The following is a 25,116-nucleotide window of genomic DNA, read 5'->3' as shown; positions in this document are numbered from 1 at the left end:
GTCTGGAATCTGGTTGTTCTGGAAGTGAAATTCTACTTGGTCAGATTTTTGTTCAACCATGTGGCAGGTGCCATTTAAGCTAACATGGTTGACACTCTGTTTTAATTTTATTGGTCGGCTAGTCTGGGTCCAGAGGACCTTGTTTACGCAATCTATTAGGGGTGACAACCTTCTCAGGAGGTCATTCCCTAGTAAACAAGGGGTGCCCTCTGGAGTCACTACTATGACCGGGTGTTTCACCTTGTGTCACCCAATTTTAATGTCCAAGTCTGCAGTCCCTTCGACGGGAATTTCCTTCCCGTCAAAGTTCTGCAGTTGTCCAGGAAGAGAGGTGAGAGGAATACGGTAATTCTCCCCCCTTCCTGCATTAAGTTCATCAAAGGCCCTTTTGGACAAAAGGGTAGCTTGGGATCCAGTGTCCACCAGTGCCAAAATTGTACCCTGCCCCTCTACTTGTACCGGGGCATAATATCTTCCCTCCTTCTCCTCAAGGGGGCACAGATAATGCACATTTTTGGACAACTGGTGGGCTAACTTTCTGGTTTTGGACATGGCGAGCGAAGAGATTTGGGCAGAATTCTGTGACGAGCCTGGGGAATCTGAAAGAAAAAGTTGGCAACTGGAAATGGTTTCGGGTTCTGGGCCGCCCCCCCCCTTTTTGGAGGCAGTCATCAGGATGGGTTGGACCCATGGTATTTTGGTATTGTTGGTTCTGGGATGAGATGATGGGCGGCGGTAGCTCAGTCTCCACATCTCCCCAGTCTGAATTGGCATCCCTTGGGACCCATTTTTCCTTGGGAGGAGTTCCCCGATCTCTGAAGGAGAAGATCCTTTTCCCAGGATCTTCTGAGGATCCCTCTCCCTCAAATTGGAAGACCTGTACCTCCTCCACAAAGTGGGTCTGTTTGGGTCCTTTGTTTCTCCTACCCCCCCTCTGCTCCTTGGGAGGCAGGCTTTCAGGGGCAGGAGATTTTGTTTCCGGTTCCTGATTTTCCAGGGGCTGTTTACAAGTTGGGAAGGAAGCTTCCTCCAAGGCTTTACACCCCCCTTCCCCTTGTGCCTCCTCCCTGGGAACCGGTGGGTTATCGGGGTGCTGCCCCCGTCATTGTTCTGGAGCACCAGGTCCAGAGTTTGGGGCATTCTGCGGTGGCATGCTCATCTGAGGGTTCTGTTGAGCCCTCAGTATGTGACCCAGATCCCGTGCAATATTTTGGACCTGGCGCTCAAGTTGTGAAACCCGCTCCAGCTGATACGGGGCTCTATTTTCTCCCCTGGGCTGATCCCGGGAAGGGTAGCTATCCCTTCTCTGGTAATACCCCGGATTGGGAAGATTCGGGTACCCCTCCACCCTTGGCCTCCCCTCTCCCAGATTAGGTTGTCTGGGCTCAGGGAATTGGGGAAAAAAGGATGGATGATTTTGGGGCTGGAAATTGGGTGGATACCTGGGGAAAAAGTTCTGCCCAGGATTTGGAGAATTTCTGCCCTCCTGTGGGAAGTTGGGAGGGAAGTTACCTGGGTTAGGTGCTTGGCTGGATCCCCCCCTTTGGGCTGGAGGAGTCCACACATAACCCAGGATTGGTCGGTTTCCCTTGTAGCGGGGACTTACATAGTCAGGGGAGCGGGGGACCACATTTGTGGGACTACCTCCTCGACTCCCTGTCTGTGACTGGCCCGAGGGCCTTCTGGGCTGTGAATTATTTGGTGCAGGCAGGTTTGTAGGACCCCCCATCTCCAAATCTAAAACGGGGGCAACCTTTACCTCTGCCACCTTGGCAGCAGCAGGGGTGCTGTTGGTTTTGGGGTTTTTCGGCGCATTATTTTTATTTTCGATGGGCTTCTGCATCTCATAGATCCGGGTAGCCTGTTCAATGACCCAGTCTAAAGATCTTTTCTCATGAAAATCTCTCACGAGCTGAGTCATTATGTATTTGGGTAAGGCATGGAAAAACGTATTGATAAATTCTCTGCTGTCCGTGCGCACCTTTATGGTGGTCTGCGCAAAAGCATGCTTTAATTCTTGCACAAACTCTTGTGGGGCCTGATCCTCCCCACATTGCAAATTGTAGGCTGCCTTGTGAGCCTCTTGAGGATTTCTGTGCACAGAAAAATGTTTCAAGATGGCCGCCCTGTATGTGGACCACCTTGAATGGTTTTGATCCTCCAGCCCTGCAAAGAAACTGGAGTATTCTGGTGAGAAGGTCCATTTGATGTACTGGATGCAGCTACTGCTGTCCTTCAAATAGAAAGTCTCCATCATTTGTTCATAGAGCTCCAAGTGTTCCCAAACAGAATACTTGGCGTTCTTATGATAAGGCGTGATGACACTCCTTATTGCCTTTATTTGTTTCAATGGGTCCTTAAGCAAGGCCCTTTTTGCCTTATTGGCCTTTTTGGTTCGGGTAACCCTGATCCATTCATCCTCTGACTCAGAAGCACTGCTCCCAGAGGTGCCCGTCTGATCTTCCAGGTTTTCCCGGATTCTGCGAGCCTGGGAATGGCTGGCAGAATGTGGGGACCTGGTCTCCTGTGTCCTGTAATGCTCAGAGGAGTCTTCAGATCCCTCCTTGCTACCTAACTGGGCAGAGGTTTTCAGGATGCCCTTAATGGGCCTACTCTCCTGGGGTTCCCCACTAAATTGCACTGTGCTTGGGTGCCCATACCCGGATGCCCGCCCATCCATTCCTGGGAGGTACTGGCCAATGAGGCGCATACTTCTAGCTGGATAGTAATCTGCCATCCCCGTGGTCCTGGGCTAATATGCGCAAGGGACATGGGGGTGGCAGAGTCCAGGGACTGGGAGAGATGAAGGCCTCTGATACTAGGGCTCCTGAGGTTATGCTCAGGAGTTTCTCTTTCCCAGCGAACCTCATCTCTATCCGCCCCTGCTTCCTGTTGCAAAGCAAGAGCCTGCGCTTTCAGTTCCTCAGTTAAGGCCTTACTAGACTCTATCAGTCTCTCCTGCATTGCTACCTGTTGCTGGAGCCTATCATTGTGCTGCCAGAGAGCGTTATTCTCTCTCTGTGCCTCCTGATTGGTCCTGGAGTACTAGGCCAGTCTCTGCTGCAGGAGGGTTACCTCCTCAGTCCCATCCCTACTGGCCTGCTCCTTTCTTGCCAGAGCCTCCTCCACCCTCCTGGTGTGATCTAGCAAGCCCTGATGCTCTTTTTGGAGGTCACCCAGCCCCTGGAGGGCCAAGTGATTTTCTTCAATTTTTCTTTTTAAATGGCAGACTTCCTGGCCTAAGGTATCCCTTTCCTGACCAAGAGCCTGCATTTGTGACGCCAGGCCGTCCCTCTGCCTTTGAAAGGCACCAGCTTTCTGGCGTTCTTCATCAAACTCTGCCTGGGTATCAAGGTCTTTCAAAATCAATTTATTGCTTTCCTCTTTCTCTCTGTCTAGTTGGATTTGCAGGGTGGCTACCTGCTCTGTGCATGCCCTGTTGAAATTGATCTGTTGCTCCAGCTTTTTCTGGCTCTGCAGTAAGGAGTCCAAACTGTCTTGGTGCTCCTTCTGCAAAGCCAGAATTCTGGTATCCTGGTCTGTCTTTTCCTGTTGCAGTATATCCATGTCCTCTTTTATTTTAATGATATACTGCCTACTATAATTTTCTGACTCCTGGCTCCTCTGCAGCCTCTGCTCAGAAGAGACCAGGTCAGATTGGGCCTTTTCTAAAGCTATCTGTTGCCTATTTGCCAGATCTTGGCCTTCAGCACATTTGTCCTGCATGGCTCCCATATATAGATACAAATATGCCGCTATCCTGGCAATCTTATTGTGTTCATCTTTGGCTTTAGAAGCCATATATAATTCACTCAGGGCCACATGTAATGGACCCTGATCTCTTCAAATATCTGACCCTGTTTCAGTGACCTATTGCGCGATTGCCTGCAACCAGACCGTTTGGTCCTGATGAGTCCACTCACCTCTCACAAATAGCTTATGTAAGAAGTGCTCAATGGCTATTTTCATATCTACCAAGGTCGTCATTCTGGAATTTGAGTTCCTTCCTGACTTACAGAAGTTTGTATTTTATTTTGCAAAACAGACCGTTTCCTTAGAGCGTTCCTTTGAGGGATGCTTTCACAGTGTAAAACAGCGTGGTGATCTAACAGGATATGTGTATCTGATCAGTTGGCACACTGTATTAATCTGCACAATTGGTAAATCTAACCCAGAATATCCCGGACGAGCCCCCACTTCTGTAAGCAATATTCAATCAACACTACAGCTAAGTCAATGCCTAGTCTCGGATGCTGAGGAAAACCCTTATTGATGTATTTTTATGTCCAGTTCAGTACTCTGGATGACAACCCTTGTATAACACCCCCTCTTAGAATCCCCCTGACCCCACTGAGCCAAGAAGTAGGTTTGTTTTGCAAATTAAAAGGTTTATTTGAAAATTTAAACAATATATATATATATATATCACACTTCTATGAATAAATTGATAATGGATATTACACTTGTGAATATGAGCAGTAATCAGCAAGAGGTAACTTATGAATAGGAAAAGAAGAATAAGGTGGGAAACAATGCTTTATATGGTTCAAGGAAACGCAATGATGAATGAAATGCAGTACAGAAGATAACTTGATATGGCTTCAACAAAAGACAATGTAATCACTTTTCCTTGACAATTCACTCCCCCCCTATGCAATGTAAGAAATGGAAGGAGAGCACACAGTCTTCAAGAATCCCAACAAAATGCAATACGAAATGCGGTCCCCCCCCCAGCAAGCTTAGAGGAAAACAGGTAGAGGTTTGAAACACAGGCCCAAAATGCTTTTAAATGTGATGGCAATGGATGGGAAAATGTGCTAACTGATTTTAATTCCCGGTAAATTTTGCGAGTGCGTGAATCGCGATTGCGGAAAAAGTTTAAGGAGTCGGAAGTCGGTTCTAGGTTTGTTGGAAAGCCTAGAATCACAGCTTTAAAATTACGTTCCTAGCCCAAACGGTTCAAGAGATACGGGCGAGTTAATAAAGGTAGATTTTCGGATTTAAAGTAAAACTCAAAATGACAGGTGACAGTTGGCAGCGTTAGGATGACAGGTGACAGGATTACTAGGAGGCAGTTCTACTTAGGTTAAAATAGTTTGGATTACATTATATTAACTAAGAGATTGGGTTCTGCACAGTTCTGGTGAATACTCACTCCTAATTTTGAAATGAATGGGCCTCGTCACGGATCTGTTCAACTGGACTGGACTTCGGTTCTCTCTGCTCGTCTGGTCAATCAGGCACCGGTTCTGCTCACAGCGATCCGGATCTCTGGTTCTGCTCACAGCGGTCTGGGTCAGCTCTGCTCTGCTGGTCTAGCCTCTCTGGATACGGCGGGTCAATCAGGCACCGGTTCTGTTCACAGCGGTCTGGGTTTCTGTTTCTGCTCACAGCGGTCTGGGTCAGCTCTCTGGATACAGCGGCCTGTGGTTCTCTGGATCTCTGGTCTGGTCTCTGGCAATTGTTCTTGGCAAAAGAATTCAGACAGCTCGCCCGGCTGTGGAATAGTTTGCAAATGACTTTAAGGATGCTGAGGCCTGCTGAGAAGAGTTCTCAGTTTGTGGGTTTAGGCCCTTGCTTTAAGTTCTGAAGTAAAGTTCTGGTCTTTGAAGATTGATTGATGTGAAGTCTGGAGTCTCCCGGCAGAGCGTCCCGCAGAAAATGGAATTGAATGTCTCTACCTGTCCCAGCAGTCTCTTTTTATGTGTTTTGAAAATGGGTGTGTGCCTGGGCCTAGCTAAGCCTGCCCCTCTCTACTTGTCATTGGCCCAATTCTCCCCTCTCCCATGATTGGGGGAATTGGGTTGTGAGTCAGAGTGATGAGGTCTGTTTATGGGTCAGAGGATCCTCCCCTGGTCAATTTGCCCACAAATCTATATTTGATTCAAATACATATTTCCCAGGTACACAAGTGGTTGACATTACAAGTACATATGGCATCTTGCTTAAGGTAGTCTCTGTTCCGCCTCTGGCGTTTCTAGGAGCTTACATTCAAAAATGGCAACTTATTTTCGATTTTAGTGGGTTGTGCAATATGGGATTTTCATCAAAAATTATACAAAGGTACATTTCCCTTCCACATATATCCCAGTACCTTTCCATGTCTCTAGCTTAAACACATTGTCTACAATATTCATAATTAGCGGGGTTTTGCCCCAGAACATGGTACAAATTGGAGTTTGGACTCAAATCGTGAGGGCATTTTCAAACTAAGACTCTCAAAGTTGTACATTCCTGTCATTTGGTTACAATAAGTTATCACTATTTCTATAAAATATATATGTGTTGCAATTCCACTCCCCAAGTGTTTGGGTCCGCCTCCAGAAGTCTGGGTGAGTCAGTGATCACATGTCTCTCCTTGCTGGCAGAGGGCTGTTGACAGGAAACACTCAAAATTAACATACCACATTCAACAGAAAGAGCCTTTTGTGTGGGATCGAGCAGGCTGCCTGGAAGTCTCTCCTCAATTAATCAACAGGGTTATGTGATATCCTGCCTCCTGGTGTGGGAATCTCTAAGGTGTTAAAAGTTCTCAGCCTCTTGGCCTCTGGGAATAGCAGGTGGCTAAGGTTTTCAATTAACCAACAAGCTTTGAAGTCCCTGCCCCTCTTGCAACTCCTAAATACAGTTTCCCTGTCAGAGTTTAGACCACTAGCGCCACCTTGGGGAATTTGTCGGTACTGCATCCATTTTTGAGTTGTCTGGATTTACTGCATTTCAATAGAGTGGTCTTTTGCTTGATAGTATAGGACCCTTGCTTAACATTGTTTTGATGGCATCTTTACAGTAGAGTGGTGATGTGGAACCCCCCACAGAAGGTTGTATCTTTGGAGTGGTCTCGTGCCTACTGCGCAGTTCTACTATTCTGGCGTGAATGTGGGCGGCGATAGCTCATCCCCACATCCACCCAGTCTATTGATTTAGTTTGTTCTGGGATAGAATAATGGGCGGCGACAGCTCATCCCCACATCTACCCAGTCTATTGATTCAACATGGGTCAAAACCCTTGACAGAATATACATGTAAAAAAGTTCATTGGGCAAGATGGAGCACTGAGGAATGCCACAGGAAAGAGAAAGATGGGCAGAGCGGAATGAAGAAAGAAAGATAGATTGAGTTTGCCCCATAAGAAGGGCCAAAACCTGTCTGGACACCCCTGACTCCATCAATCACGGAACCAGGATGGAGTGGTTGACAGTGTTGAATCCAGATTACAGATCGAAGGTATCAGTGCACCCACCCCACCCTCATCGTAGAGTCAGGCAAGAACATCAACAACGGAGACTAAAACACTTTCCATGGCCCAGCCAGGACAAAAGCCTGACTGGAAAGGATCGAAGAAACCAGATCTCTCAAGAAAGGAGTTAACAAAGGAGAAATTAGTGACTCAAGCAGTTTCATAATAAAGTGGAGCAGAGTAATAGGTTGAAAGTTCGAAAGAACAGAAGGGTCCAGTGAAGGTTTTTTTAAGAAGATGGATCAGCAGGGCATGCTTTAGGTGAGCAGGAATAGTTCCAGAACTGCAGGAGTGGTTTACCGAATTATCTTGCACTCTGGGACTTATAGTTTTGAGGATGCGGAAATTAAAGTCACAGCGATAGGCTTTTGGCTTAACATTTCGCTATAATTATTTACATTTTGTCAAATGGCTTTATTATGCAAAGTGTGTTTTTTTTGTAAGTAAACTCTATACAACATTATTACTGTAGACCTTGAAATCCAAGAGTTTGAGCTACGGTTTGGGATCCTGGTGACCCTCCCCAGACTTGACGGCTGTACCCTGCCTCCTCCCACCCCATCTGTCTGACCATCCCACTCCCTTTATTTGGATGCAGTGAGCGTACCATTAGTTCTTTTTTTTCCACTTCTTTCACTGCACAGAATCCAGAGCTCATCGATTACAGGGTGGCCATGCAGAAGCAGTCACACTGAAGAGAGCTCACAGGAGAACTAACCCAGCTTACTCAGTACAGAAAACACATAAGAAAGAGCACAGTCAGCACACACATCAAAGGACTTACTCAACAAAGACGGTCCTTGAGATAAGATCCCAGACAGGACAGAGCTTTAAAACAGAGGAAACAGATGACACAGTTTCCAGAGCAGACCCCTCTTCAACGGGAGGCCATTTATCATGGAATTCAGATTAGCTAGTAGACCTCAGAGGGTACACACTTCACTCAGCACAGAAGACCCACGGAGGAACATCTTAGACCGGATATAGCTTATTGGACACATAACTCTCAGAGGTCACTGCTAAAAGAGTACATGGTTCCTGGAGCAGAGGCCACTGAGCACAGACCTCACACAGAGCTCACCCAGCACAGACCTCACAGAATGCAGAGCACACAAATATCTAGAGCTCATCTATGATATCATATATGATATGATGGGTTATTTATAACGCGCTTAATACCCAGAGGTTTCTAAGCGCGGACCCAGGGATCAAACCTGTGGTGCTGCGTGTCGTCTTGCTTCCAAGGCGAGCACGTTTCCGCTGAGCTATCCTCCCGAGACTATTACAGGGTGGCCATGCAGAATAGCTCACACAGAATATAACTCACAGGAGAAAAAGCCCAGTGTACTAAATAAAGAAAGCAGAGAAGAAAGAGCTCAGTCAGCACACAACTCACACGTCGTAGGAAGCACAGACCACCCTTAGGATAAGATATCAAACAGGTCTTAAAATAGAGCTAGCAGAATACACCGCTCCCAGAGCACACCAGTCTTCCATGAGAGGCCACTCATGATGGAGCTCACGCAAGTAGAGGTCTCACAGGGTGAAAGGTTCACTCAGCACAAAATACCTGCAGGACAACATCTCCGACTGGGCATATCTCAGAGGGAAGAGAGCATATAGGAAGTTGAAGGGCACACAGGGGACTGAGCTCACTCATCACAGAAGGGGTGGAGACAGCCTCAAGATTTGTTTTGCGGGGATGACAGTTCTACAAGCTGATTGTGAGTGGGGCTATGAATCCATTGGACCACTGTTTCCCATTCCCATTTCCTCGAAGCCCAAGAGGCTGAATATCTTTTACATCTACCTTTGGCCCATTTGATGTATCTTTCTTCCCAATTCAAATATTTACTTTCACAAAGAGTTGCTAAATATTGGAAGCATGGATCATCTAAAAGCTGATCCCAGCAGTTAAGCCCTTTGCTTTGTTTTAGGGGTATATATTTACATTGCCTGGGCAGGATTTTCTCCCCTGGCACTGTCTGATTACTGCTGCTGATACATGAATGATGGTTGAATCATAAAAACACTGTTTTACCAGGTCTTGAGACCCACGCATCAGTTTGTGGAGCCATGAAGCCATATGAGGCTGAAGCACCTCTGGAGTTGTTTGGGCTCTGTAAGCGACTTCAATTCCACACTACAGCTAAGTCAATGCCTAGTCTGAGATGCTGAGGGATACCCTTATTGATATATTTTTATGTCCAGTTCTTTTACTCTGGATGACAACCCTTATATAACACCCGTCTCTTAGAATCCCCCTGACCTCACTGAGCCAAGAAGTAGGTTTGTTTTGCAAATTAAAAGGTTTATTTGAAAATTAAACAATATATATATATATATATATCACACTTTTATAATGAATTGATATTTGATATCACACTTGAGAATATGATGTTGATCAACAATGGATAATGTTATTGTGGTACACTCTTTTTAATGGCTTAGAAGATGATATAGAGAGGATAAAGTAGCTGAGAATGCTCATATGGCTTCAAAGAAAATGCAATGATGAATGCAATGCAGTACAGAAAATAAACTTGATATGATTTCAACCAAAACAATGTAATCACTTTTCCCCCTGGTAGCAATTCACCCCCCCACCCCTTTATGCAATGTAAGAGATGGAAGGAAAGCACACCGTTCTCAGGAATGCAATCAAATATAATTCAGTTCCCCCCCTAGCAAGCTTAGAGGAAAACAGGTAGACGTTTTAAACACAGGCCCAAAATGCTTTGAATGTGATGACAATGAAGTGAGAAATGTGCTAAAATTGCTTTTAATTCCCTATAGGCGGTTCAGGGTGGGTGATAGATACTTGGAATGAGTTCAGGATCACTTTAGCAATGCTCTATGAATGATTGTCAGGTTGCAAATGATTTTCAGCAAAGGAAAGGAAACAAATTTCAGCAAAGGAAACAAAAGACAAATATTTTTACACGTGGCTGAAATGAAGCAAAATGTCAAATCGCGGCAATTTAGTCGCGTGTGTCGAGCGCAATACAGAGGCACTATAAGTGGTAGCAACTCAGTTTTAGGTTCGTTGGAAAGCTTAGCATCTTAGTTTTAAAATGACAGTTAAAACTCAGTCCTGGCTGAGTACTCACACTATATGTTGGACAGGAATGCGACTTTGTCACGGATCAGGTCAGGATTGGACTGCGGTTCCCTCGCCACGGACGGTCTCTGCCTGGTTCTGCTAACAGCGATCTGGGTCAGCTCTGCTAGCGGCACTGCACAGCGGTCTGGATCTCTGGTTGTGGCAAAAGCTCTTGCACTGCACGGCGGTCTGGTCTCTGGTTCCGGGTACAGCTCTGCTTTCTGGGTGTTTCTGCCACAGGGTTTTAGGCCAGAATCAAACAGCTCAGCCCGGCTGTCTGAATAGTTTGGTTTGGTTGCTAGGTTTTGAAGGCCTGCTGATAGGAGTTCAGCTGTTGGGTTCTAGAGTTCTTGGAGTTTTGTTCTGGAGTCAGGAATCTCTGGATGTGAAGTCTGAAGTCTGGATGTGGAGTTGTCTGTCAAAATGCTCTGCAGAAAGTGAAAAAGAAAACCCTATCTAGCTTCCAGTGGCTCTTTTTATGTGTTTAGAAAGTGGGTGGGTCGGATAATCTGCATGCCCAACCCTCTCAAGATTTGATAGGCCAAAGGATTCTTTGGTCCCTGATTTGAGAAAGGATAGTGTGTCAGAGTGATGTCAGCCATTTACGATCTATTGATGAAACACCCCTTTGCTTTTACCTTAGAAATCATTTTTCATAACTACACATATTTCCCAGATACACAGTTGTTTGACATTACATGTACACATTACAGATTACTTAAGGTACATTCTGGCCCAACTCTGATCTTCCTGGGGGCTTGCATTCAAAAATGACAATTTATTTTCGTTTTTAGTTGATTTACCAATATCGGATGTTTACCAAAAATGGCACACATGTACACCGCCTTTCTACCCATATTCCATTAATTTACTAGGTCTCTAGGATAAACCCAGTGTCTGTAATATCAATAAATAGCGGGGTTTTGCCTCAGAACATGGTACAAAGTTGAATCAAGTCTTGAATTGTGGGTACATTTCTTAGATTAAGGATCTCCAAATTGCACATTTTTGTAAGCTTAATACAATATTTTAGAAGCATTTAACTTAAACATATATTTTCTGCAATATGATTCCACAAAAGTGTCTGAGCCCACCCCCAGAAACTGGGTAAGTCAGGAAACACATGTCTCTCCTTCCAGGCAGGGCTCTGTTTACATTCCACGCCCAAATTAACATACCCCATTCAATTGCAAGAGGCTATTGTGTCGGCTGAGGTCAGCAGGCCAGGGGGGGCATTCTGCATTTGGTTAGCATGTCCATGTGATCTCCTGGCTTCTTGTGTGTAGTTCTGAGGTGAGAAGGTTTCCCAGCCTCTTGCAATGTTAATGGAATCAGCCTGTCTTCAGGGAACAGCAGCTATGGGTAAAACATCCTACAAGCCCCCCCTCTTGCGATGGCCATTCTGATCTTTCACTGATGGAACTCGCAAGATCTGGGATGTTCTCCTCATCTTCTTCCGGTAGATGGCACAGTTCTGTATCTTTTCCTCCATCAGGTGGATCGATCGGTTCTCCTCGCTGGTCCTGATGGGAATATTGGGCGGTACCCCGGGCTCCTTGGATCTCTGCTCCCGGTCCCCGGATCGTTCTCCTTGGTCAGTCTCTATGGATTCATCTCTCCTAGGATGATAAAGCAAAAGCGGCAATACCTATTCGTAGACATTTCTCCCCCACTATTGATATAATGGGGCGGCATGTACATTTTATAAATCAAGAGACATAGCATTCTTATTTTGAAAAACAAGATATAATTGAAAGACAGTTGCATACAAGAATCATAATATTTTAGAGACTATATGTGGGATATTTTAGGGTTGGAACTGAATTACTCTGGAGCGGCCCCCTCTGGGATTCCAGACGATTCCTCCAGTTGTTGCAGAGTGTGCCTGGGATGGCAACACTTTAGCTGATTAATATGGACCCACTTGTCTTCCCATTCCGCCGAACTACCTTTGGGGATGCGGATCTTGTAGGCTACAGGGGAGATTTTGTCTATATTTTCAAACGGTCCCTTCCATGTAGGCAAAAATGTTCGCTGTTTGGCCTGGTTTCTTTGGAAATTGTATAGACAAACCCGGTCTCCCACATTATATTCCTTCCTGGTGGTCTTCAGGTCGTAGTGGGTCTTCATGCTATCAGCTGATCTTTCTAGATTCCGCTGAGCATGGGCAAAAGCATGTTGGAGGTGTTTCCTTAAATTCTCCACATACTCATGAGTTGTGGAGGCATTTATCAGTGTCTACTCTTGGGTCCTGTAGAGCAAATGCTGGGGAAGCACCATCTTGCATCCGGTCATCAACTCAAATGGTGATATTTTAGTTGCAGATGAAGGGGTAGATCTGATGGCCATTAGGACCAGAGGTAATCGGATATCCCAACTTGGCCCAGAATCTGCCACAAACTTTTTTAAGATGCTCACAATGGTTCGGTTGTATCTCTCCACTGCTCCAGAAGAAGCTGGCCTGTAAGCAATGTGTAGATTCCTTTTAACCCCCAGTATCTCCCACATCTTTGTCATTACTTCACTGGTGAAGTGGCTACCTCTGTCTGACTCAATCCTTTGAGGTAGACCAAAACGGGAAAAGATGTGGTTAATCATCAGGGAAGCTGCTGTTTCTGCCTTGCAGTTTGGGGCCGGGAGACATTCCACCGACCTGGTAAACAAGCATGTAACCGTCAACATGTACTTGTTTCCTCTAGACGAGCGAATCACAGGGCCTACAAAGTCGATTTGCAAATCTGACCATGGCAGTATCATCCTCCTCTTTTGGAGAGGTGCACGGTGTGTGAGGGATGATGGCTGAAATTGTGCACACACAAGACACCCCTTCAAGTATTGGTCGAGGTCCTGCCCCATGTGTGGCCAGTAAGCAACCTCTCTTAAGATCTCAAGTGTTGTATGAAACCCCCTATGACCGGCGGTAGCCGCAATCTGGGTGTGAGTTAACATCAGGCTTCGGAATGAGGTAGGGACCACCCACTGATCATGGCCAGCTTGGGATTTCCATACCAACAAACCGTCTTGGATTCAGAACATCTTTGGACATTTCATCAACACTCTAAGGTCCTCCTTCCCAATGTAATCGGTATCCGTCAGGGGAAAGTTCTCAGGGTCCTCAATGTGTTGGTAAAACTTACCAATTATTGGATCCCCCTTTTGAGCCATAATTAAATCAGCATCAGGGGTCTCCTTACTCCATTGTGCAGTTGAAAGATCATTGTGAGCATTTGTCTGGGACCTAGTGATAGCAGTGACCTGGATTTCCCCCAACAGGGACTCTATTTCGATTAGATCCCCTTGGATGGCCCCGGTTTTGGCCAGCTGATCAGCTAAGTAATTTCCAGTTTTTCTGGTCCCTCTACTTTGGAATGACCCTTGATCTTTTTCCAGTAGATGGTCATCCCATTCGAGGTGACCAGGTCATCAATGTTTTGGATTAACTTCCCGTGTTTCAAAGGTTTGTTATTAGCACATAACATGTCTCTGGTTTTCCAATTAACCAGGTGCTCCACGAACCCGTTCCGTACATAATCTGAATCTGTGATTATGACCAGTTTGTGGAGTTGTTGTTGGACAGCAGTGAGGATGGCTTGATGCACAGCAATCAACTCTGCTACCTGACTACTTCGGGGACCAATTTTGTACCCAGCGGAGGGTTCTGGGGACTCATTCACCCATGCATTCCCTACTCCAGCCACCAGTTCTTTCTCCCCGTTGTCAACATGGTAAGAGCATCCATACACATAGACAGTGGGCATTCCCTCACACTTGTCTTCTTCAAAGACTTTGTGGGGGGAATTAAGGTATGCCTCCATGTTGTCCTTGATTTTTAGACTTTCGTCCTCGAGACCGTTTTCTCTGGCACAATCATGCAAGTCAGCCAGACCTTGCGCGAGGGGACTCTTCTTGTTTTGGCCATATCTGACCTCCACAGGAAAGCCTTTCATTGACAGAATCCGGGAAGTAATTCGGGAATTACTCACATTTCCGGCTCGGATTCTGTCAATTTGGAGATATTGCAGAGGCTGGTGTGGAGTCTCCACTATGATGTTCTCCCACTGGATGAACGGGCGGTAATTCTTCAATGCCCACACCGTTGCCAGGAGTGCCTTTTCACAATCGTTGAATTTTTCTTCCACAGAGGATAAAGTTTTGCTCGCATAGGAGATTACTTTATTGACCTTGTCATGCTTTTGGTATAATACTGCCGTCAAGCAAGTATTAGAGAACCCTGTCTCCAGGAAGAACTCCTTGTTTCTGACAGGGTAAGCTAGGCAAGGCGCTTGTGAGAGGTTTCTTTTGAGTTGTCTTACTGCCTCGGATTGTCCTGGACCCCATTCCCACTTGACCCCCCCTTCAAAAGATGAATCAAGGGTCTGGTGATCTCTGCGTAGCCCTCAATGAACTTTCTGCTGTAATTAGTCAGTCCAAGGAGGCTCCTTAGTTCCCGCAGAGTTGTGGGATCCTTCAGTTTCTGAAGTGCTTCCACTTTCTTTTCTTGGGGACAGAGACCCTAAGGAGTAATCTCATGCCCCAAGAAATGAACACGGGTTCTACACCACTGTGCTTTCTGAAAGGAAAGTTTTGCTCCGGCGGCCCTCAACTGTGTCAGAACATAACGGATCTCCGCTATTTGTTCTTCCACAGATGAACTTTTGATGAGGACATCATCTACATAAGCCAGGTTACCCCTCGCACCCAGGTCAGGCATGGCCTTATGTAGGAAAATGTTGAATTCATTGCCGGAGTTGAGGTATCCGAAGGGAGTTCGGGTCCATGTGTACTGCTGGCCCCCAAAGGTAAAAGCCAGTTTTTATTGGTCCTCCCTACTGACAGGCACGGTCCAGTATCCATTGGTCAGGTCTATTGCAGTGAATACCTGTGACCCCTGAATCTGGGCCAGCCCTTGGTCAATGTAGGGCAGAGGCCATCGGGAAGTATGGACCCGTTTGTTGAGCTCCCTATGGTCAGCACAGAGTCTCCAATGGCCATTTGGCTTCAATATTCCCAGCACCAGAATATTGAAGGTGCTGTGTACTGGACGGATTATTCCCCGGGACTCAAGGTTCTTAATTATTTCAGTAAGGGACTCCATGGATGCGAGAGGTAAGCGATATTGCTTCACAAACACAGGAGTCATGCCCGGGTCAGTGGGAATTGTTGTTGTGTGGATGTCGGTGCGACCACAGTCATATGAGTCTACCACAAAGAGATCTTGGAAATCCAAGGAAACTTGTTTCAACTTTTGCTTCTGTTCCAGAGTCACACAGGCATCAGCTAGGTTGACTCTCTCTTCCACCATCTGCCTGAAGCCTGGAAAGACTTCTGGTTTTGCTATCTCAGCGGCCTCCTCCAGCTGGGTGGAGAAGTCCCTGGTCAGAGTGCTGATTTGGACTGGAGGCTTCAGGTGGCAAAGGCAGCCCTCATGGACCTGGAAAATCACCTCATCCCTTCTAAAGTCACAAGTCACGTCTTCCTTACCATAAGGGCAAGAAGTGTACCCCAGGAAGTTCCCCCTATGCCGGGTGAAGATCCTGTCTGGTGTTGTATTGTCATCACTGTCACTGTCAAAACAATCCTTGGGGATTGGTCCTAACAGTTCATTTCCTAAATCAATGGAGAAATGTCGGTCATCAACCGCCATTCCAATAATGGTGCCTGCAGCTAGAATAATACTCTTTAAGTCGCTGTCATCCACCTCTATTGGAATGGTGTCATGTTCTATGTTGACTAATGGTGTTGGGTTTACCCCTAACACTTGCTGTTGGAGAGAAGCATTTAGATGAATATAAGCATCAGGGTCTTTCAATTTTTGTCCTCTTTTAACTTTCACTTCCAGGGAGAATTGTCGGGTCCTTTCTGGGATGGTGACTTCCTCTTTAATCTGAATTTCAACTGCATAAGGTAGCAATTGAGCTGACCTAAATGCTTTTTCTGGATCATCAAAGCCCATGGGATTATCCGCTAATCAGGACCAAGCTTTGAAGTTTATTAGGTCCAAACTAATGGCAAAGCGATTGAGAATGTCACCGCCTAAGTAAAAGGCGGCAGTGAAGTCTCGCACGACCCAACAATTATGGACTATGCTCTTGTTGCCAATGGAGATTTTGAGCATACACCTGCTTGGCAGGAGATGTTTCGAATTGGGTGTTTCCAGATCCATTTCCCATTTGTCTATCAGTTTGAATTTGGGAATGGCTGGATCTTTTGGGAGTTGGCGGAACATGGCTTCGCTGATGAAGCTGTTACCTTTGTTCACACTCTCGGGCGAGAACACAGTCCTTCCCATCATTTAACTGAACAGGGATGAACAACTGCTCTCCAATTTGCTGAACATCAGCCAGGCTCTGAGCTGATTTCACATCTTTCTGGACTATAGGAGTGGGAGTTTCTGATTGTGGATTAGTAAAGAATTTCAGAGTGTTTCCTTCAGTGTGGAATACCACCTTAAACTGGAAGGAAGGTTGATTTTCAGAAATAGAGAGGACCCCCTAACACCAGTCTGTTGTCCTACTGCTATTACTGTCACATCTGGAATTTGGTTGTTCTGGAAGTGAAATTCTACTTGGTCAGATTTTTGTTCAACCATGTGGCAGGTGCCGTTTAAACTAACATGGTTGACACTCTGTTTTAATTTTATTGGTCGGCTAGTCTGGGTCCAGAGGACCTTGTTTACGCAATCTATTAGGGGTGACAACCTTCTCAGGAGGTCATTCCCTAGTAAACAAGGGGTGCCCTCTGGAGTCACTACTATGACCGGGTGTTTCACCTTGTGTCGCCCAATTTTAATGTCCAAGTCTGTAGTCCCCTTAACGGGAATTTCCTTCCCGTCAAAGTTCTGCAGTTGTCCAGGAAGAGAGGTGAGGGGAATTTGGTACTTCTCCCCCTACCTGAATTCAGTTCATCAAAGGCCCTTCTGGACAGAAGGGTAGCTTGAGATCCAGTGTCCACCAGCGCCAAGATTGTACCCTGCCCCTGTACTTGTACCGGGGTATAATATCTTCCCTCCTTCTCCTCAAGGGGGCACAGATAATGTACATTTTTGGACAACTGGTGGGCCAATTTTTAGTTTTGGACATTGAGAGAGAAGAGATTTGGGCACAATTCTGTGGAGAGTCTCGGGAATCTGAAAGAAAAAGTTGGCAATTTGATATGGTTTTTGGTTCCCCTGGTTCCAGTTCTGGGCCGCCCCGCCCCCTTTTTGGAGGCAGTCATCAGGATGGGTTTGACCCATGGGATTTTGGTATTGTCGGTTCTCAGATAGAATGATGGGCAGCGACAGCTTAATCCCCACATCTAACCAGTCTATTGATGCGGTTTTGGGTTCCCCTGGTTCCAGTTCTGGGCCACCCCCCCTTTTTGGAGGCAGTCACCAGGATGAGTTTGAACCAGGGGTTTTCGTTCTTGTTGGTTCTGGGATAGAATGATGGGCGGCGACAGCTCAATCCCCACATCTACCCAGTCTGGATTGGAATCCCTTGGGACCCATTTTTCCTTGGGAGGAGTTCCCCCATCTCTGAAGGAGAGATCCTTTTCCCAGGATCCTCTGAGGATCCCTCTCCCTCAAATTGGAAGACCTGTACCTCCTCCACAAAGTGGGTCTGTTTGGGTCCTTTGTTTCTCCTACCTCCTCTCTGCTCCTTGGGTGGCAGACTTTCAGGGGTAGGAGATTTTGTTTCCGGTTCCTGGGTTTCCAGGGGCTGTTTACAAGTGGGGAAGGAAGCTTCCTCCAAGGTTTTATACCCCCCTTCCACTTGTGCCTCCTCCCTGGAAACCGGTGGGCTATCGGGGTGCTGCCGCCGTCATTGTTCTGGAGCACCAGGTCCAGAGTTTGGGGCATTCTGTGCTGGCATGCTCATCTGAGGGTTCTGTTGCGCCCTCAGCATGTGACCCAGATCCCGTGCCATGTTTTGGACCTGGCGCTCAAGTTGGGAAACCCGCTCAGGCTGATATGGGTTTCTTTATTCTCCCCTGGGCTGATCCCGGGAAGGGTAGCTATCCCTTCTCTGGTAATACCCTGGTTTGGGAAGATTCGGGTACCCCTCCACCCTTGGCCTCCCCTCTCCCGGATTAGGTTGTCTGGGCTCAGGGAATTGGGAAAAGAAGGATGGATGGTTTTGGGGTTGGAAATTGGGTGGATACCTGGGAAAAAAGTTCTGCCCAGTGTTTGGGGAATTTCTGCCCTCCTGTGGGAAGTTAGGAGGGAAGTTCCCTGTGTCAGGTGCTTGACTGGACCCCCCCTTGGGCTGGAGGAGTCCACACATAACCCAGGATTGGTCTGCTTCCCTTGTAGCGGGGACTTACATAGTCAGGGGAGCGGGGGACCCCATTTGTGGGACTACCTCCTCGACTCCCTGTGTGTGACTGGCCCGAGGGCCTTCTGGGCTTAGAATTATTTTGTGCAGGCAGGATTTTAGGCCCCCCCCCATCTCCAGATCTAAAACGGGGGCAACCTTTACCTCTGCCACCTTGGCAGCAGCAGGGGTGCTGTTGGTTTTGGGGCTTTTTGGCTGATTCCTGTCTTCCACTGGTTTTTGCACCTCATAGATGCAGGTGGCTTGCTCAATGACCCAGTCTAAAGACCTTTTCTCGTGAAAATCTCTCACGAGCTGGGTCATTATGTATTTGGGGAGAGCATGGAAAAATGTGTTGATGAATTCGCTGCTGTAAGTGCGCACCCTTCTGGTGGTCTGCGCAAAGGCACGCTTCAATTCTTGCATGAATTCTTGTGGGGCCTGATCCTCCCCCCATTGCAAATTGTAGGCTGCCTTGCAAGCCTCTTGGGGATTTCTATGTACAGAAAAATGTTTCAAGATGGCCGCCCTATATGTGGACCATCTTGAATGGTTTTGGTACTCCAGCCCCGCAAAGAAACTGGAGTATTCAGGGGAGAATGTCCATTTGACGTACTGGATGCAGCTACTGCTGTCCTTCAAATGGAAAGTCTCCATCATTTGCTCATAGAGCTCCAAGTGTTCCCAAACAGAATACTTGGTGTTCTTATGATAAGGCGTGATGACCCTCCTGATTGCCTTAATCTGTTTTAAGGGGTCCTTAAGCAAGGCCCTTTTCACCTTATTGGCCTTTTTGGTTCGGGTAACCCTGGTCCATTCATCCTCTGATTCAGAAGCACTGCTCCCAGAGGTGCCCGTCTGATCTCCCAGGTTTTCCCGGATTCTGCGAGCCTGGGAATAGCTGGCAGAATGTGGGGACCTGGTCTCCTGTGTCCTGTGATGCTCAGAGGAGTCTTCAGATCCCTCCTTGCTACCAGGATTTGATGGTTACCCCCCCACTGCCCTAACTGGGCAGAGGTTTTCAGGATGCCCTTAGTGGGTCTACTCTCCTGGGGTTCCCCACTAAATTACACTGTACTTAGGTGCCCATACCCGGATGCCCGCCCATCCATTCCTGGGTGGTACTGGCCTATGAGCCCCATACTTTTGGCTGGATAGTAATCTGCCATCCCTGTGTCCCTGTGCTCATGTGCGCCAGTGGACATGGGGGTGGCAGGGTCCAGGGACTGGGAGAGATGAAGGCCTCTGGTACTAGGGCTCCTGAGGTTATGCTCAGGTGTTTCCCTTTCCCAGCGAACCTCATCTCTATCAGCCCCTGCTCCCTGTTGCAATGCAAGAGCCTGCGCTTTCAGTTCCTCAGTTAAGGCCTTACTAGACTCTATCAGTCTCTCCTGCATGGCTACCTGTTGCTGGAGTCTATCATTGTGCTGGCAGAGAGCCTCATTCTCTCTCTGTGCCCCCTGATTGGTCCTGGAGTACTGGGCGAGTCTTTGCTGCAGGAGGGTTACCTCCTGAGTCCCATCCCTACTTGCCTGCTCCTTTCTTGCCAGAGCCTCTTCCACCCTCCTGGTGTGCTCTAACAAGTTCTGATGCTCTTTTTGGAGGTCACCCAGCCCCTGGAGGGCCAAGTGATTTTCTTCAGTTTTTCTTTTTAAATGGCAGACTTCTGGCCTAAAGTGTCCCTTTCCTGACTAAGAGTCTGCCTCTGTGCCGCCAGGTCGTCCCTTTGCATTTGAAAGGCACCAGCTTTCTGGCGCTCCTGATCAAACTCTGTCTGGCTATCCAGGTATTTCAGGATCAGTTTATTGCTCTCTGCCTTTTCCCTATCTAGGTGGCTTTGCAGGGTAACTACCTGCTCAGCACATGCCCTATTGAAATCTAATTGTTGCTCCAGCTTTTTCTGGCTCTGCAGTAGGGAGTCCAAACCTTCTTGGTACTCCTTCTGCAAGGCCAGAAATCTGGTATTCTGGTCAGACTTTTCCTGTTGCAGGATACACATGTCCTCTTTGATTTTAATGAGATACTGTCTGCTCTCATTTTCTGACTCCTGGCTTCTGTGCATCCTCTTCTCAGAAGGGACCAGGTCAGATTGGGCCTTCTCTAACGCGATCTGTTGCCTATTTGCTAGATCTTGGCCTTTAGCACATTTGTCCTGCATGGCTCCCATATATAGATACAAATATGCCGCTATCCTAACCATCTTGTCGTGTTCATCTTTAGCTTTAGGAGCCATGTATAGTTCACTCAGGGCCACATGTAAGGGACCCTGATCTCTCCAGGTATCTAACCCAGTTGCAGTGACCTGTTGTGTGATTGCCTGCAACCACACATCCTGGCCCTGCTCAGTCCATTCACCTCTCACAAATAGCTTATGTAAGAAGTGCTCTCTGGCTATTTTTATGTCTACCAGTGTCGTCATTCTGGAATTTGAGTTCCTTCCTGACTTACAGAAGTTTGTATTTCATTTTGCAAAACAGACCGTTTCCTTAGAGCGTTCCTTTGAGGAGTGCTTTACAGCAAAACACAGCGTGGTGATCTAACCGGATATGTCTCCTGTCAGCTGGCACACTGTATTAATCTGCACAAGTGATAGATCTAATCCAGAATCCCCGGCTACGAGCCCCCACTCTGTAAGCGACTTCAATTCCACACTACAGCTAAGTCAATGCCTAGTCTGAGATGCTGAGGGAAACCCTTATTGATATATTTTTATGTCCAGTTTGTTTACTCTGGATGACAACCCTTATATAACACCCCTCTCTTAGAATCCCCCTGACCCCACTGAGCCAAGAAGTAGGTTTGTTTTGCAAATTAAAAGGTTTATTTGAAAATTATACAATATATATATCACACTTTTATAATAAATTGATATTTGATATCACACTCGAGAATATGATGTTGATCAACAATGGATAATGTTATAGTGGTGCACTCTTTTTAATTGCTTTGAAGTTGATATAGAGAGGATAAAGTAGCTGAGAATGCTCATATGGCTTCAAAGACAATGCAATGATGAATGAAATGCAGTACAGAAAATAAACTTGATATGATTTCAACCAAAACAATGTAATCACTTTTCCCCTGGTAGCAATTCACCCCCCCCCCCATTTATGCAATGTAAAGAGATGGAAGAAAAGCACACAGTTCTCAGGAATGCAATCAAATATAATTTAGTTCCCCCCTAGCAAGCTTAGAGGAAAACAGGTAGAAGTTTTAAACACAGGCCCAAAATGCTTTGAATGTGATGACAATGAAGTGAGAAATTTGCTAAAATTGCTTTTAATTCCCTATGGGAGGTTCAGGGTAGGTGATAGATACTTGGAATGAGTTCAGTATCAATTTAGCAATGCTCTATGAATGATTGTCAGGTTGCAAACGAATTTCAGCAAAGGAAACAAAAGACAAATATTTTTACATATGGCTGAAATGAAGCAAAATGTCAAATCGCAGCAATTTAATCGCGTGCGTCGAGCGCAATTACGGAGGCACTATAAGGGTATTAAACTTGACAGTGACAGTTAAAACTCGCTCCTAGCACCAACGGTTCTGGAGATACAGACGATTTCGTGAAGGTAGATTCTCAAAAGATTCTCAAAAGATTCTCAAAAGAAAAGTCAAGCTCAGAATGACAGATGACAGTTTTCAGGTTTGAGATCACAGAAGGAACACAAGATTTCTAGGATGCAGTTCTCAATAGGTTAAAATAGTTTGAATTAGATTATTTTAAACTAAGAGATTGGGTTTTGCACAGTCCTGGCTGAGTACTCACACTATATGTTGGACAGGAATGCGACTTCGTCATGGATCGGGTCAGGATTGGACTGCGGTTCCCTCGCCACGGACGGTCTCTGCCTGGTTCTGCTCACAGAGATCTGGGTCAGCTCTGCTAGCGGCACTGCACAGCGGTCTGGATCTCTGGTTCTGGCAAAAGTTCCTGGCGCTGCACGGCGGTCTGGTCTCTGGTTCCGGGTACAGCTCTGGTTTCTGGGTGTTTCTGCCACAGGGTTTTAGGCCAGAATCAAACAGCTTAGCCCGGCTGTCTGAATAGTTTGGTTTGGTTGCTAGGTTTTGAAGCAAAAGAGAGAAGTATAGGGGTGCACAGACAAGTTAAATAAAGGTTTGAGAGTGGAAGGATTGTGAATAAGAATGTATCAACAAGAAATAGTGTGCAAATGTTATACAAAGACTTCTGGTGCAATCGGGCTGTCGTCACAAGGCCACTTGGGACAGAGAAAACCAAACAAATCCAAAGTTGTGTATTGCTACCCAGCAAGCCCAGATGCACTCAACAGGGTCAATAAGTACCCTCTATTTTAAATCAAAATTAATTTAAACATTTGGCGCCAACAGGGCGTAAATTCTACGGTGTACAAGCACCGCCTAAGTTTCTCTAGTTTCCAAACGAAAATGTCATTACACAATTTAACGGTGTTAATAAGGATAAATTGTAAACACAGGTGTAAAATGAATGGAACAATCAGAACCAAGACATTAGAGTTAACTTTTGGATTTTAATCCTCTTAATCCAATAAATCGTGCATGAATAAACAAAAAGTAGTACGATCAGTGTACTCTATTTACATATGGAGAGAGCACTTGTGGGTGTTCCATATAACACAAGTAGGAACAAACGGCGTAGATAGAAAACAGCTTGTATAGAGCAGCACAATTGCAAATCTGTATAGCAGTTTACAGTTTACAGTTTACAAAGCTCTAAATGCATAGGTTCAACCATTCAACAATTTACACCCACAAGTGCTCTCTCCATATGTAAATAGAGTACACTGATCGTACTACTTTTTGTTTATTCATGCACGATTTATTGGATTAAGAGGATGAACATCCAAAAGTTAACTCTAATGTCTTGGTTCTGATTGTTCCATTCATTTTACACCTGTGTTTACAATTTATCCTTATTAACACCGTTAAATTGTGTAATGACATTTTCGTTTGGAAACTAGAAAAACTTAGGCGGTGCTTGTACACCGTAGAATTTACGCCCTGTTGGCGCCAAATGTTTAAATTAATTTTGATTTAAAATAGAGGGTACTTATTGTCCCTGTTGAGTGCATCTGGGCTTGCTGGGTAGCAATACACAGCTTTGGATTTGTTTGCTAGGTTTTGAAGGCCTGCTGATAGGAGTTCAGCTGTTGGGTTCTAGAGTTCTTGGAGTTTAGTTCTGGAGTCAGGAGTCTCTGGATGTGAAGTCTGAAGTCTGGATGTGGAGTTGTCTGTCAAAATGCTCCGCAGAAAGTGAAAAAGAAAACCCTATCTGGCTTCCAGTGGCACTTTTATGTGTTTAGAAAGTGGGTGGGTCGGCTAATTCTGCATGCCCAACCCTCTCAAGATTTGATAGGCCAAAGGATTCTTTGGTCCCTGATTTGAGAAAGGATAGTATGTCAGAGTGATGTCAGCCATTTACGATCTATTGAAGAAACGCCCCTTTGCTTTTACCTTAGAAGTCATTTTTCATAACTACACATATTTCCCAGATACACATTTGTTTGACATTACATGTACACATTACAGATTACTTAAGGTACATTCTGGCCCAATTCTGATCTTCCTGGGGGCTTGCATTAAAAAATGACAACTTATTTTCGTTTTTAGTTGATTTACCAATATCGGACGTTTACCAAAAATGGCACACATGTACACCGCCTTTCTACACATATTCCATTAATTTACTAGGTCTCTAGGATAAACCCAGTGTCTGTAATATCAATAAATAGCGGGGTTTTGCCTCAGAACATGGTACAAAGTTGAATCAAGTCTTGAATTGTGGGTACATTTCTTAGATTAAGGATCTCCAAATTGCACATTTTTGTAAGCTTAATACAATATTTTAGAAGCATTTAACTTAAACATATATTTCCTGCAATATGATTCCACAAAAGTGTCTGAGCCCACCCCCAGAAACTGGGTAAGTCAGGAAACACATGTCTCTCCTTCCAGGCAGGGCTCTGTTTACAGTCCACGCCCAAATTAACATACCCCATTCAATTGCAAGAGTCTATGTGTCGGCTGAGGTCAGCAGGCCAGGGGGCCACTCTGCATTTAGTTAGCATGTCCATGTGATCTCCTGGCTTCTTGTGTGTAGTTCTGAGGTGAGAAGGTTTCCCAGCCTCTTGCAATGTTAATCGAATCAGCCTGTCTTCAGGGAACAGCAGGTGTTTAAATTCGTAATTAACCAAAAAGGCTTTGAAGTTTCCAGCTGTCTCAGGAGGCTGGCAACTCCTGAAGTAAAGTTCTACTGTCAGAGTTTAGACCGCTAGCGCCGGTTTGTGGACAAAGCTGGTACTTCACCCCCATGATTTTAGCAACTTTTTGACATCAAGAAAATGAATTCCCAACAGCTCTGGGTTGCTTTTGGCAATCAGCCTTGCCATTGCCAATGGTTTCAGGATATTGTGTGTGTAGCCAATGGTGGTTTTAGGCAGTGCCCTCCTGTGCTCACAACATAGGCAAAAATGGGTGGCAGC

This window comes from Ambystoma mexicanum, chromosome 8 (genome assembly GCF_040938575.1).
Source record: "Ambystoma mexicanum isolate Mex_15411 chromosome 8, UKY_AmexF1_1, whole genome shotgun sequence".
In the NCBI taxonomy this organism is placed as follows: domain Eukaryota; kingdom Metazoa; phylum Chordata; class Amphibia; order Caudata; family Ambystomatidae; genus Ambystoma; species Ambystoma mexicanum.
The sequence above is the reverse complement of the archived record's forward strand: the minus strand, read 5'-3'. Positions refer to the sequence as shown.